The sequence below is a fragment of the Nomascus leucogenys genome, chromosome 3, assembly GCF_006542625.1.
Source record: "Nomascus leucogenys isolate Asia chromosome 3, Asia_NLE_v1, whole genome shotgun sequence".
Lineage (NCBI taxonomy): Eukaryota > Metazoa > Chordata > Mammalia > Primates > Hylobatidae > Nomascus > Nomascus leucogenys.
Genome location: NC_044383.1, coordinates 55,963,119 through 55,975,500, shown reverse-complemented (window position 1 = coordinate 55,975,500; position 12,382 = coordinate 55,963,119). Strand labels below are relative to the sequence as shown.

The following is a 12,382-nucleotide window of genomic DNA, read 5'->3' as shown; positions in this document are numbered from 1 at the left end:
GTTCTTGAGACAGAGGCTGCGCGTACTAAACATCACCATAAAGTGATATCAGCCCTAAATTAAAGTAGCAGTTATTCATTTTTTATCTGAATCCCTAAGTCTTGTTCCATCAAACCAGTGAAGGGCTATTCGAAAGCATGCTTTCTAGTACAGCTCTCACTGGCTTGAAAGATGAAACTCTCCTTAGTCATTCCAAAGCATTACTGCAGTCCAGATGTATAGTTCATATCTTCCAGCAAACGTCTGTGGGAATTATTTCCTCCCAGAGGTATTAGATTATATTTTTCCAAGTCATCTCTTCCTGGCTGCCCTTCAAGGTTCTAAAGATTCTCTACTGCTGTAGTTTAACTAGTAAGAGGCAAAACCATGAGAATCAGAGGTAAGTGCTTATCAAAGGAATAGAACCAAGAGGACAAATTCTACTTAAAAAATGCCATCCTTAAATGAGAGGTCAGTGGTTTGTCTGTTTATAGGAATGTATCTAATCTATATCTGTATCTGTGTCTGTGTCTGTTTATATCTATATCATCAGACATACACATATGTGTGTATGTGAACACATGGCAGAGTTCTTTCAATAAAGCCAAATAAGAAAGTTAAACTATAGCTGAGTCTATACAAGTCCACAATCTTGATAAGAAAAAGTTCAGCAGTAGTTAATTAAGCTGTTTTTGTGTACACAAACTACCCTGTATTAAATGTAACTGGGGAATATGAAATAGTGAGGGTGAGGCTATTGAAAGACCTCAGGAGAAGATAAAAAATTTACTATGGAAGTCAGTCTTCCAGAGGAAAGAACTGAAGTGAAAAAGAGTCTTGCTGGAAGATAATACTAGATGTGGATTATTGAAGAGGAGACGTAGAAAATTGCAAGTAAAGGAACAGTAGAGGAAAAACACAAAGGCAGGCTGGCTGTGATTTGTGGGGGATGTCAGGAAAGTTAGTGAGACACAAATATAGGGGTCAGAGTGGGCTGGTGAGACTGGTGGGGACACCATGGTTACTTGGGTGAATGTTTCCTCATTTTATGGGAATTTCAGGATGTTAATCATCCTTGGTCACTGGGTAATAAAAGGCAGTAGCTCTTTCCAGTCATTGTGACAACCAAAAATGTCCCACAGATTTCCAAACATCCTCCATGGGAGATTTATCATCCTGTTTGAAGAACCACTGGGCTAGATAATGAGAGCTTCTGAATGCCAGGATGAAATGCCAGGATGCTGTCAGGTTTTTATGTGTGAAATAGTTCTGTTTTTATTTTCCTATTTCATTTATGTAAGCGTACGTAAAACTTTACTTTTCTTAATGGTATTTACAATCCATCCACATCTGTATTATCTGTGGCTAAATTCAGTTCAGAGTTAATTCAAATTATGATTCCTATGGCATCCATTACATACTGCCTTAACCTTAGTTTATTGCTGTTTATAATTATTTATAGCAGGTTTGGGTGAAACTTAGGGGAACTAAGGGGTTCATCAACATCTGGAACAAGTTTTCAAAAATTTCGGATTTACTAAAACCCAAACATACTGCCAAGCACCTCTTCCCACCCTCTTTCTCTAAACTTTGAAAACACATATATTTTAGAGAACAGTGATTCCATGTGTTTTTAATTCATTTTGGTTTGTATCATCAAAATGTTTTTAAAAAGTGATTTGGCATCCAGGAAGCCCATTGAGCCTTTAAAATAAATAAACTTTTAACAACTTAAAAATACCATACAAATATATTGAAACAGCAAAAGGATAAAGTTTTGATGGAGACTGATTGAGATTGAAATTTGGCAAAATTATTTTTCCACATTGATTTATAGTGTTTCATCCAACTTCCAATCCAATCTGGAGGGAATGAATTGAGTTAGTTAATCTTAGAAAAAAAATTACCATATCAAATTCTCTTCACCAAGACATACATCCTTAGGGAGAAAATATTTAAAAATCAACTTGAATCATGGTTTGTTAATTTTTAATATTGGGGATTTTTACTATATATTTGGTGATAATGATGTAAGAAACTTTTAGGACAAAATGGAAAATGTGAGAAGTAGCAAGGATAATGTAACTTGAGAAGGAAAATAAGTTTAGTTATGAGTTACTTATGATCGTGACGTAAGTCAGTGATTCCTATGATTTGAGAGAAGATTGAAGATTAGCCTCTCTCTGTCTCTCTGTCACACACACACACACACACACACACACACACACACACACACACGCACAGAAAGAGAGAAAGAGAACTATGTAAATATCCTGGTTCATTTATTAACGTAAATTCCATTACAGCAACTAGACTGAGGCAAAAGAGTTAAGTGATATAGAATAGATAACAGTCCTATTTAAGCCTGTCTATTTGAAGTGACTGATGAAAATTTTCAAAAGGATTAGAGATGACTTTTGAGCATTTGAAAGTAAGAACTCTGGAGTTACTCTAAAGAATACAGATATACATTATTTAACAAAGTTGGTGAAAAATGTCAAATATTATTGGTAAGGTAATGGAAATTTAAATGAAATACCATTTTTTACTTCACATTAGAAAAGATGTTTATCTGAAGAATATCCTATGATCTTCCACGCTATTCAAGGTCTCCAATAGGAAAATTCATATGCTGCTGATAAAAATGTAAAATAAATTTGAAGATGCATATTGAGTCTAAAAATGTTAATACAGTAGTCCCTCCTTATCCAAGGTTTTGCTTTCTGTGGTTTCAGTTACCCTTGGTCAACCATGATCTGAAAATATTCAATGGAAAATTCCAGAAATAAACAATTCATAAGTTTTAAATTTTGTGCCATTCTGAGGAACATGATCGAATTTCTGCCATCCCATTCTGTCCTACCCGGAATGTGAATAATCCCTTTGTCTAGCGTATCCACCCTGTAGACGCTACTTGTTAGTTACCTAGTAGCCATTTTGGTGTCAGATTGACTGTTGTGATATCTCAGTGCTTGTGTTCAAATAATCTTTATTTTATTTAATAATTGCTTCAAAGTGCAAAAGTAGTGATGCTGGCATATTATAATTTTTCTTTTTTTTATTAGTTGTTAATCTTTTACTGTTCCTAATTTTTAAATGAAACTTTATCATATGTATGTACGTATAGGAAAAAACAGTATATATGGGGTTCAGTACTATATCTGGTTTCAACCATCCACTTATCTCCAGTGGATAAGAGGGCGACTACTGTAATCTTTAACCCAGTAATTCTACTCTTGAGAATGATTATATGTTCAGTTGAGGCAAAAAAATGTGAAACGATCTAAGTGTCTAAACATAAGGAAGGGTTAAACATATTATAATGTCCACACAATGGAAAAATAATGTTCATGAAAGGCTTATGATAAATTAGAGATATGTTTATGTAAAGTGCAATACAAAATATGATGGCAGTGTTTCAAATTGCATAGAAGAAATATACAATATGCATAGAAGAAACATATGAAGTATAAAAGGAATAGTGATTTTATTCTATTCATTTCATAGCACTGAGTCAGAACTGCTGGCAGAACTCTAGTATTCAATAGTTCTTAGCTTTATTTTAGCAGATAGTAAGTGCTCAGTAAATTGAGGCTATTTTTTATATTAAAGCTCTCAAATTAGTTGCATGTAAAGTTATTTTTCTTCTTTAATAAAAAGGAAATTATTGGAGAAAAAGCAAGACTTTTCTCATAGCATTTGAGAATAAAAGTTACGTGGTTACCTAATTTTACAAGCTAAAGTTTCAGAAACATAAAGATATTTGAATAGAAAAATCTTCATATTTTAAATTACAATTTGAATTATTTTTAATAATTGTGAAAATTTCTCCACTGAAAGGTAATTCTTACTATTAACATTTTTAGTATGTGTAGTCAGTGTATTGAATTTGAGGGGCAAGTTGCGTGCCCTAGTCAAGCCAGACTGGACTACCATGGTCAATAGGAGCAAGAAGTCCAGTATATTCCCCTCCAAGGTCCAATTATTTTTCTTTTATGCTCCTATGAGTCCCTATTTTCAGTGGTCTGGAAAGTGGAAGAGAATTCTCTGATTTATTCCTGGTTCAGTATGCCAGCTGTGGCAGAGGGTTCCTGTGTCCAGAGTAGAAGCTGCCTTCCTGGGTTGTGTTGGAAACAAGAAAGGTGGTGCAGAGTCCCCTTCTACAGGAGAGAATCAGGACAAGTTTTGATGTCCATCATCTTTCAGGTGACTAATGACGATGAGCTGGGCTCCAGTGGAAATAAGCCAGTGAGTAAGGCTGATTAAGCAGCCAAGCTGTATCCTGAGGGAAACATGGGCAATGGAAAGCATCAGATTTCCTGAGCCAAAGCTATCCTGAGCTCAGGGACCGGGCTAATTGTCCCAGATTCAGCCCTCTCAGGAGAAGGAATGTAGATTCTTATTTCAGTCTCAAAGAAACTCTGTGTTTAGAGAACTGAGTCTCCAGTGTTTCAACCCTGTCAGCATTCTGTACTACTATTAGGTTGAACTATATGAAATTGTTATTTTTGTAAGTCACCAATGGTTGGATGTTGGCAGTTTCATAAGGTTCATTCTAATAGTTCCTGGGACACAAATGACTCAAAGTAGGTCAAGACAGGTTCAGCACTTGTACTGTGCATGTTAGTCTGAGTCCTCCAAGAAGCAGATGCCAAGATGGAATAAAACAGGCAAGGATTTTATTAGGAGGAAATGCCTGCATGTAAAAGAAGTAGGAAGAGAGTTGAGCCAGTCATCAGAATGTGATGCTAGTCTGACCTCAAGTGAAGGAGAGAGGGAGAGAAAGTTGGCTGCAAGCCGCCTAGATTTCTATATGGTCTCAGGAAACTTTAGGGGAGTTCTCTAGCCAAAGTCAGCCAAAAAGAAGTCTCATGTCTCCCAGAGACAGGTCATTGGCAGGAAGCATCCTATGGAAGATGTGGCCATGGCACAAATGCAGGGATAGGTTTCAGGGAGTGGTGGCTGGGACCTCAGTCAAACGCACTTCTTGTGGGTGGAAGCCCACCAGGTGTATTCTCATGCCTACCACACCCTGAGACTCAGAAGCACAGATGATGCCCTGATTCAGTCCAGGACTTGCTCTCTCCCTTCACTCTCTACCCTTGTTTTAACTGTATTTTAGGAGTCTTGTTGTTCATCGTTGCCTCATGAGGCCATCTAAATCTACCCTGACTTTTATGGAGAGGAAGTTGGTGACAGGGAATAGGACTGTGATCCTTTCTATTATAGAAAATCATTGGCTCCTTATGCAAATTGACCCACCCCTTATCGGTGCTGTCTGTATCAGAGGAGCGAGTGCTTTGACAAGTAAAACAAAAATCTCTAATTTTTTATTTCCAAGCACAAGGTTCAGCATGACAAAAACCTGCAAAACTAATAGAGGCTCTTAAAATATGCTTTGGATGACCTTTCCAATGCCTGTGTAGAGCATCTAGCTGCTTTTTGTCCCTATTGAAGGAGAAATTGCATCTGCTAGGGCTCCCAGCTGCATAGCTAACAGCCTATTAAAAGAAAACTCAAACAATAACAAAGTTAACATTTACCAAATGTGCAAGTAAAACCTTATATTATCAAATACCCTCTCTAAATATCATTTAGTTTTTATATAGTCAAAATGTGAAATTTGAAAGTGAAATCTGTATAGATCTATATCTTATAGATGTGCTAACATGTTAGAAATACAACAGAATACACATTAAGACTAAGTTTTTACTAGGAAAATTAAAATGGAAATTGAATAATTAGGTAAACCAAATTGAACATTATTTTCAGTCTAGCTTAGTTTCTTTGCTAATAGAAAGTGTGTATACTGGGAAAAAGAAGTTAACCAAGCTTTTTGGATAATTTTTCATTATGTATCTACTTCCCTAGTATGAACCTAGTATTCTTTCGGGAGAATTTTTTAACCAAGACCTTAAAAGGTACACACAAATTAAGCTTATGTGCAAAACAAAGACAAAAAAGAAAAGCTGTGGCAATAAATGTTTAAAGGAAGAACTTGACTTCTTCTATTTGAAGAGGAGATTAAAACTATCCACACAAGGCATCCAGGAGATCTGGCAAACATGCCCTGGCACTTTCCCTACACAAAAGACAGAGTCTTACACAATTCTTCCATTCACTCATGGGCTCATTTCTGTTGGCCACCCATGTTCCCTGAAGACAGCTTATGGAACTGGATTGCATCAGCAAGGCGTGATGGATGAGCAGGGACGTCACCAGGGAGGGAGTACTCTGCCTTTGGCTTGGTTTAGTGTCAGATGTGAAGGAAAGAGGAGCAGTAAATTTGGAAACTATGTTGGAAGAAACTAAAATTTATTTTTAATCTCTGTAAGTTCCAAAGAAGGAATAAAACCTGCAAATTTGATGGTGAAATGATTGGGCTAATTTGTCATGTAATTCATCAAAACACAGGAAGTGGAGTTCAGCCCCTCAGGCATGGGGAGATGCCTAGGAACAACTGGGTTTTAATTTCCCCATTTGGGATTTCTTACATAGACTTCAAATTCTAATTCTACAAGTGCAACTAGAAAGTCAGAAAAACTACAGTCTTTCAACTTCGCTTTGTGATCCAGCTAGGTTTTCATATGATATTAGAACAAAACCTCCTTGAATAGGGGGTTAAACAGACATGAAAAGGATTTAACATATCAGCACATAAATTTAATTAAGGGCTAAAACCTAACAGTATCACAGAAAGCTTAAATCAACAAGCTTCAGAGGGATTTGCCAGATTAATTTTGTCAATGCTACCAATTAATGCTGCATTTAGAACTGAGAGCTGTGAGGAGAGATTTTTGCAAGAATAATTGTGCGATTTCCTTGACTCTTGTGTCATCTTGCCACCAACATTGTGCTTCTGTCTGTTGGTTTTGTTGAATGCATTTTTGTGGCAATGTCTCCCTGCTTATTTTACAGTAATTCTCAGTAGGCTGTGCAAGGACCATACAATACTTCAGTGATGCTGTACTGTCATTTAGGAAAATAGGATCCTGAATTGCCAATTTAACTTATGCTAACTGGATCAAAGAAGGGCTTTTCATAACTATTTTGGCAATCAACATAAATTGTTGATGATGTAGTATGTGGAAAGCCCTGTGCTGGTGGTAATGGTGGATACAAAATTGCATCATTTGTAGATCCTGTCCTTATTGACTTACAGTTTGTATGTAGGATAAGACATACCTGAATGACTAGAATAGAAAGTATAAAATGAAAAGCATTGCTAAAGAATTGTGGATGGTTTGAGGAAGTCAGAGGGGGTGAGAGGTTACTTGCACATGTGATGGAAATAAAGATCTCTTCAGAGATGAGGAAAGAAATTCAAGACAGCAGAAGGTGTGAACAAATTGTGATGTTAAAAATGTCAGAGCATAGATTGGAATGAGCAAGTGATTCAATTGGGCTGGAGTAGGGAAGTCATTAAGAAGAGTAGGCAGAAAAGAATGTTGGAAAAACAGGATATGGGCCATGTCATAGGAGCTTGAGAAAGGTAGAGAAAAGGGGGTTGGCTCTATAATAGATAGTGAAGAGCTAATGAATGTTTTTGAGCAGGCAAGTAGTTTATTCAGAATTGTGAGCAGGAAGAATATACTGTAAAGTGGTTTAGGACTGGAGGATATTCTGAGGGCAGAGAGACCTATAGGAGGCCTTTCTAATATCATAGTTGAAGGGTGTTAAGGACTAAAGGACAGAGGAAGTATTAACAGAGATAAGAATTATTCAGAAATATATTGCAGATTGAAATGTATAGAATTTAGCTAAAACTTGGAGATGGAGGATAAGAGAAAAAAGTGAGAGGCTTGATGCAGTTTGGATATGTGTCCCTACTCAAATCTCATGTTGAATTGTAATCCCCAGTAATGGAGGCGGGGCCTGGTGGGAGGTGATTAGATCACAGAGATAGATTTCTCACGAATGGTTTAGCTCCCATCCTCTTGGTGCTGCCCTCTTGATAGTCAGTGACTTCTTGGGAGATCTGGCTGTTTAAAACTGCATGGCACCTTGCTGTCTCTCTCTTGTGCCTGCTTTCACCATGTGAAGCACCTGCTGCCACTTTGCCTCCTGCCATGAGTAAAAGCTCCCTGAAGCCTCCCCAGAAGCAGCTTCCACCATGCTTTCTGTACAGCCTGCAGAATCATGAGCCAATTAAATTTCTTTTCTTATAAATTACTCAGTCTCAGGCATTTCTTTATAGCAATGTGAGAATGGACTAATACAGAGGTGATACCAGAATTTTAAATCTTGATGCCCAGGAAGATGGCCACACTATTAGTAAAACTGCAGAAGTCAAGAGGAGGAGCTGGATGAAGGGAGAAGGGGGAAAATATACTGAGTGTGAAGGGCAGATGGGATATGTGGACAGCTTCAGGAAGCAGCTGGAAATACACAGCTGAAATGTAAAAGAGAGAACTTGGCCCGGATTTCAGATTTGGAGGCCATTTCTATGGAAGTGGCAATTGAAGACAGGGGATTGAATAGATTGCTCAAAGGAATGAGGTAGCTGAGAAAGAGAAGTGAAAATGTTAAGGGCAAAAACTTGGATCATATACATTTCAAGAGTGAAAGAAAGGAAAAAGAGAAATCATCAGAATTCTGGGAGGAGACCCAGAGAACAATGTCTCATTGGAAGCCAAGGGAAAAGAAGACAAACAGAAGGTAATCAACAGGACAGAAAGAATGAGAGAATGAGGGAAAAGACTATTGAATCTTGGTGTTTGTTCATTTACGCTTCAAGTCCTCTGCATTTTTCATTTGAAAGATTTCCTTTTTGGTCTGAATTATTCTTTTTGCAAATTAGCTTTGCCCTAACCTAGACAGCTTGCTCTCAAATTTGTACTAAAAGACACGGTTGTTTTAATACTGTATAAAGCTTCATTTTCAACTTCCTCAGTAATAAATAATAACTATATGTTAATGTTTCTTGTGGGCAAGCAATGCACTAAGTTCTTTATATGCGTTTTCTTGTTTGATTCTCATAAATAGGTGTGTCACTTTATTCTGACATTGAACAGATAAGGAAACTGAGCACAAAGAGGCTAAGTAATTTTCTTTTTCATTATTTTTACTTATTTCTTTTTTTCAAATGAATCTGTATCTTTATTCATGGTTCAAGCATTACTTCCACTTAATTAAAAATGAATACATCCCCTGGAACTTAAAATAAAAGTTGGGGAAAAAATGAATGCATCTTTAATCTTTTATGGTTACAGATATGATGGAAAAATTGTTTCTGCCTCAAAACCCTACTTTATAAATAATTAATGAAATGTAGACATTGATAAACATCTCTAAAATTGCATTTCCCAGGGATATATCTGTTTAACTCCTGATTCTTTTTTTGAAGTAAACTTTTTTTATTAATTAAATTCATGTTACATTATCAGTAAAATAATTTTTTCCTTAAATGGAAGATTTCTATCATCAAAGTGATAGTTAAAATGATAAGATTCAAAAAAGATTTTATGGATTTAATTTTTTATTTATTATCATTATACTTTAAGTTCTAGGGTGCATGTGCACAATGTGCAGGTTTGTTACATATGTATCAATGTGCCATGTTGGTGTGCTGCACCCATTAACTCGTCATTTACATTAGGTATATCTCCTAATGCTATCCCTCCCCCTACCCCCACTCCACAACAGGCCCTGGTGTGTGATGTTCCCTGTCCTGTGTCCAAGTGTTCTCATTGTTCAATTCCCACCTGTGAGTGAGAACATGCGGTGTTTTTTTGTCTTTGTGACAGTTTGCTCAGAATGATGGTTTCCAGTTTCATCCATGTCCCTAAAAAAGACATGAACTCATCCTTTTTTATGTCTGCATAGTATTTCATGTTGTGTATGTACCACATTTTCTTAATCCAGTCTGTCACTGATGGACATTTGGGTTGGTTCCAAGTCTTTGCTATTGTGAATAGTGCTGCAATAAACATACGTGTGCACGTGTCTTTATAGCAGCATGATTTATAGTCTTTTGGGTATATTCACAGTAATGGGATGGCTGGGTCAAATGGTATTTCTAGTTCTAGATCCCTGAGGAATCGCCACACTGACTTCCACAATGGTTGAACTAGTTTACAGTCCCACCAACAGTGTAAAAGTGTTCCTATTTCTCCACATCCTCTCCAGCACCTGTTGTTTCCTGACTTTTTAATGATGGCCATTCTAACTGGTGTGAGTTGGTATCTCATTGTGGTTTTGATTTACATTTCTCTGATGGGCAGTGATGATGAGCATTTTTCCTTGTGTCTTTTGGCTGCATAAATGTCTTCTTTTGAGAAGTGTCTGTTCATATCCTTCGCCCACTTTTTAATGGGGTTGTTTGATTTTTTCTTGTAACTTTAAGTTCTTTGTAGATTCTGGATATTAGCCCTTTGTCATATGGGTAGATTGCAAAAATTTTCTCCCATTCTATAGGTTGCCTGTTCACTCTGATGGTAGTTTCTTTTGCTGTGCAGAAGCTCTTTAGTTTAATTAGATCCCATTTGTCAATTTCGGGTTTTGTTGCCATTGCTTTTGGTGTTTTAGACATGAAGTCCTTGCCCATGCCGATGTCCTGAACGGTATTACCTAGGTTTTCTTCTAGGGTTTTTATGGTTTTAGGTCTAACATTTAGGTCTTTAATCCATCTTGAATTAATTTTTGTATAAGATGTAAGGAAGGGATCCAGTTTCAGCTTTCTACTTATGGCTAGCCAGTTTTCCCAGCACCGTTTATTAAATAGGGAATCCTTTCCCCATTTCTTACTTTTGTCAGGTTTGTCAAAGATCAGATGGTTGTAGATATGTGGTATTATTTCTGACGGCTCCATTCTGTTCCATTGGTCTATACCTCTGTTTTGGGAGCAGTACCATGTTGTTTTGTTTACTGTAGCCTTGTAGTATAGTTTGAAGTCAGGTAATGTGATACCTTCAGCTTTGTTCTTTTGGCTTAGGATTATCTTGGCAATGCGGGCCCTGTTTTGGTTCCATATGAACTTTAAAGTAGTTTTTTCCAGTTCTGTGAAGAAAGTCATTGGTAGCTTGATGGGGATGGCATTGAATCTATAAATTACCTTGGGCAGTATGGCCATTTTCATGATATTGATTCTTCCTCTCCATGAGCATGGAATGTTCTTCCATTTGTTTGTGTCCTCTTTTATTTCATTGAGCAGTGGTTTGTAGTTCTCCTTGAAGAGGTTCTTCACATCCCTTGTAAGTTGGATTCCTAGGTATTTTATTCTCTTTGAAGCAATTGTGAATGGGAGTTCACTCATGATTTGGCTCTCTGTCTGTTATTGGTGTATAGGAATGCTTGTGATTTTTGCACATTAATTTTGTATCCTGGGACTTTGCTGAAGTTGCTTATCAGCTTAAGAAGATTTTGGGCTGAGAAGATGGGGTTTTCTTTTTTCTTTTTTTCTTTTTTTTTTTTTTTTTTTTGAGATGGAGTCTGGCTCTGTCGCCTAGGCTGGAGTGCAGTGTCACAATCCCAGCTCACTACAAGCTCTGCCTCCCAGGTTCATGCCATTCTCCTGCCTCAGCCTCCCGAGTAGCTGGGACTACAGCACCCACCACCACGCCTGACGATGGGGTTTTCTAGGTATACAATCATGTCATCTGCAAACAGGGACAATTTGACTTCCTCTTTTCTTAATTGAATACCCTTTATTTCTTTCTCCTGCCTGATTGCCCTGGCCACAGCTTCCAACACTATGTTGAATAGGAGTGGTGAGAGAAGGCATCCCTGTCTTGTGCCAGTTTTCAAAGGAAATGCTTCCAGTTTTTGCCTATTCAGTATGAAATTGGCTGTGGGTTTGTCATAAGTAACTGTTATTGTTTTGAGATACGTCCCGTCAATACCTAGTTTATTGAGAGTTTTTAGAATGAAGGTTGTTGAATTTTGTCAAAGGCCTTTTCTGCATCTATTGAGATAATCATGTGGTTTTTGTCATTGGTTCTGTTTATATGCTGGATTACGTTTATTGATTTGTGTATGTTGAACCAGCCTTGCATCCCAGGGATGAAGCTCACTTGATCATGGTGGGTAAGCTTTTTGATGTGCTGCTGGATTCGGTTTGCCATTATTTTGTTGAGGATTTTTGCATCGATGTTCATCAGGGATATTGGTCTAAAATTCTCTTTTTTTGTTGTGTCTCTGCCAGGCTTTGGTATCAGGATGATGCTGGCCTCATAAAATGAGTTAGGGAGGATTCCCTTATTTTCTATTGATTGGAATAGCTTCAGAAGGAATGGTACCAGCTCCTCCTTATACCTCTGGTAGAATTCGGCTGTGAATCCGTCTGGTCCTGGACTTTTTTAGTTGGTAGGCTATTAATTATTGCTTCAATTTCAGATCCTGTTGTTGGTCTCTTCAGGGATTCACCTTCTTCCTGGTTTAGTCTTGGGAGGGTGTATGTGTTCAG

At 37.4% G+C, this 12,382-nt stretch overlaps 1 long non-coding RNA gene across 1 annotated transcript in view; it reads left to right on the top strand.

The window, feature by feature from the left end:
* Positions 1-241: 241 nt before the first annotated feature.
* The window catches only part of LOC105738982, a 635,360-nt gene continuing 623,219 nt past the window's right edge, over positions 242-12,382 (top strand). Inside the window, exon 1 of the long non-coding RNA XR_001114826.2 lies at positions 242-379. This is a non-coding gene — a long non-coding RNA (uncharacterized LOC105738982). The remainder of the gene's footprint in view (positions 380-12,382) is intronic.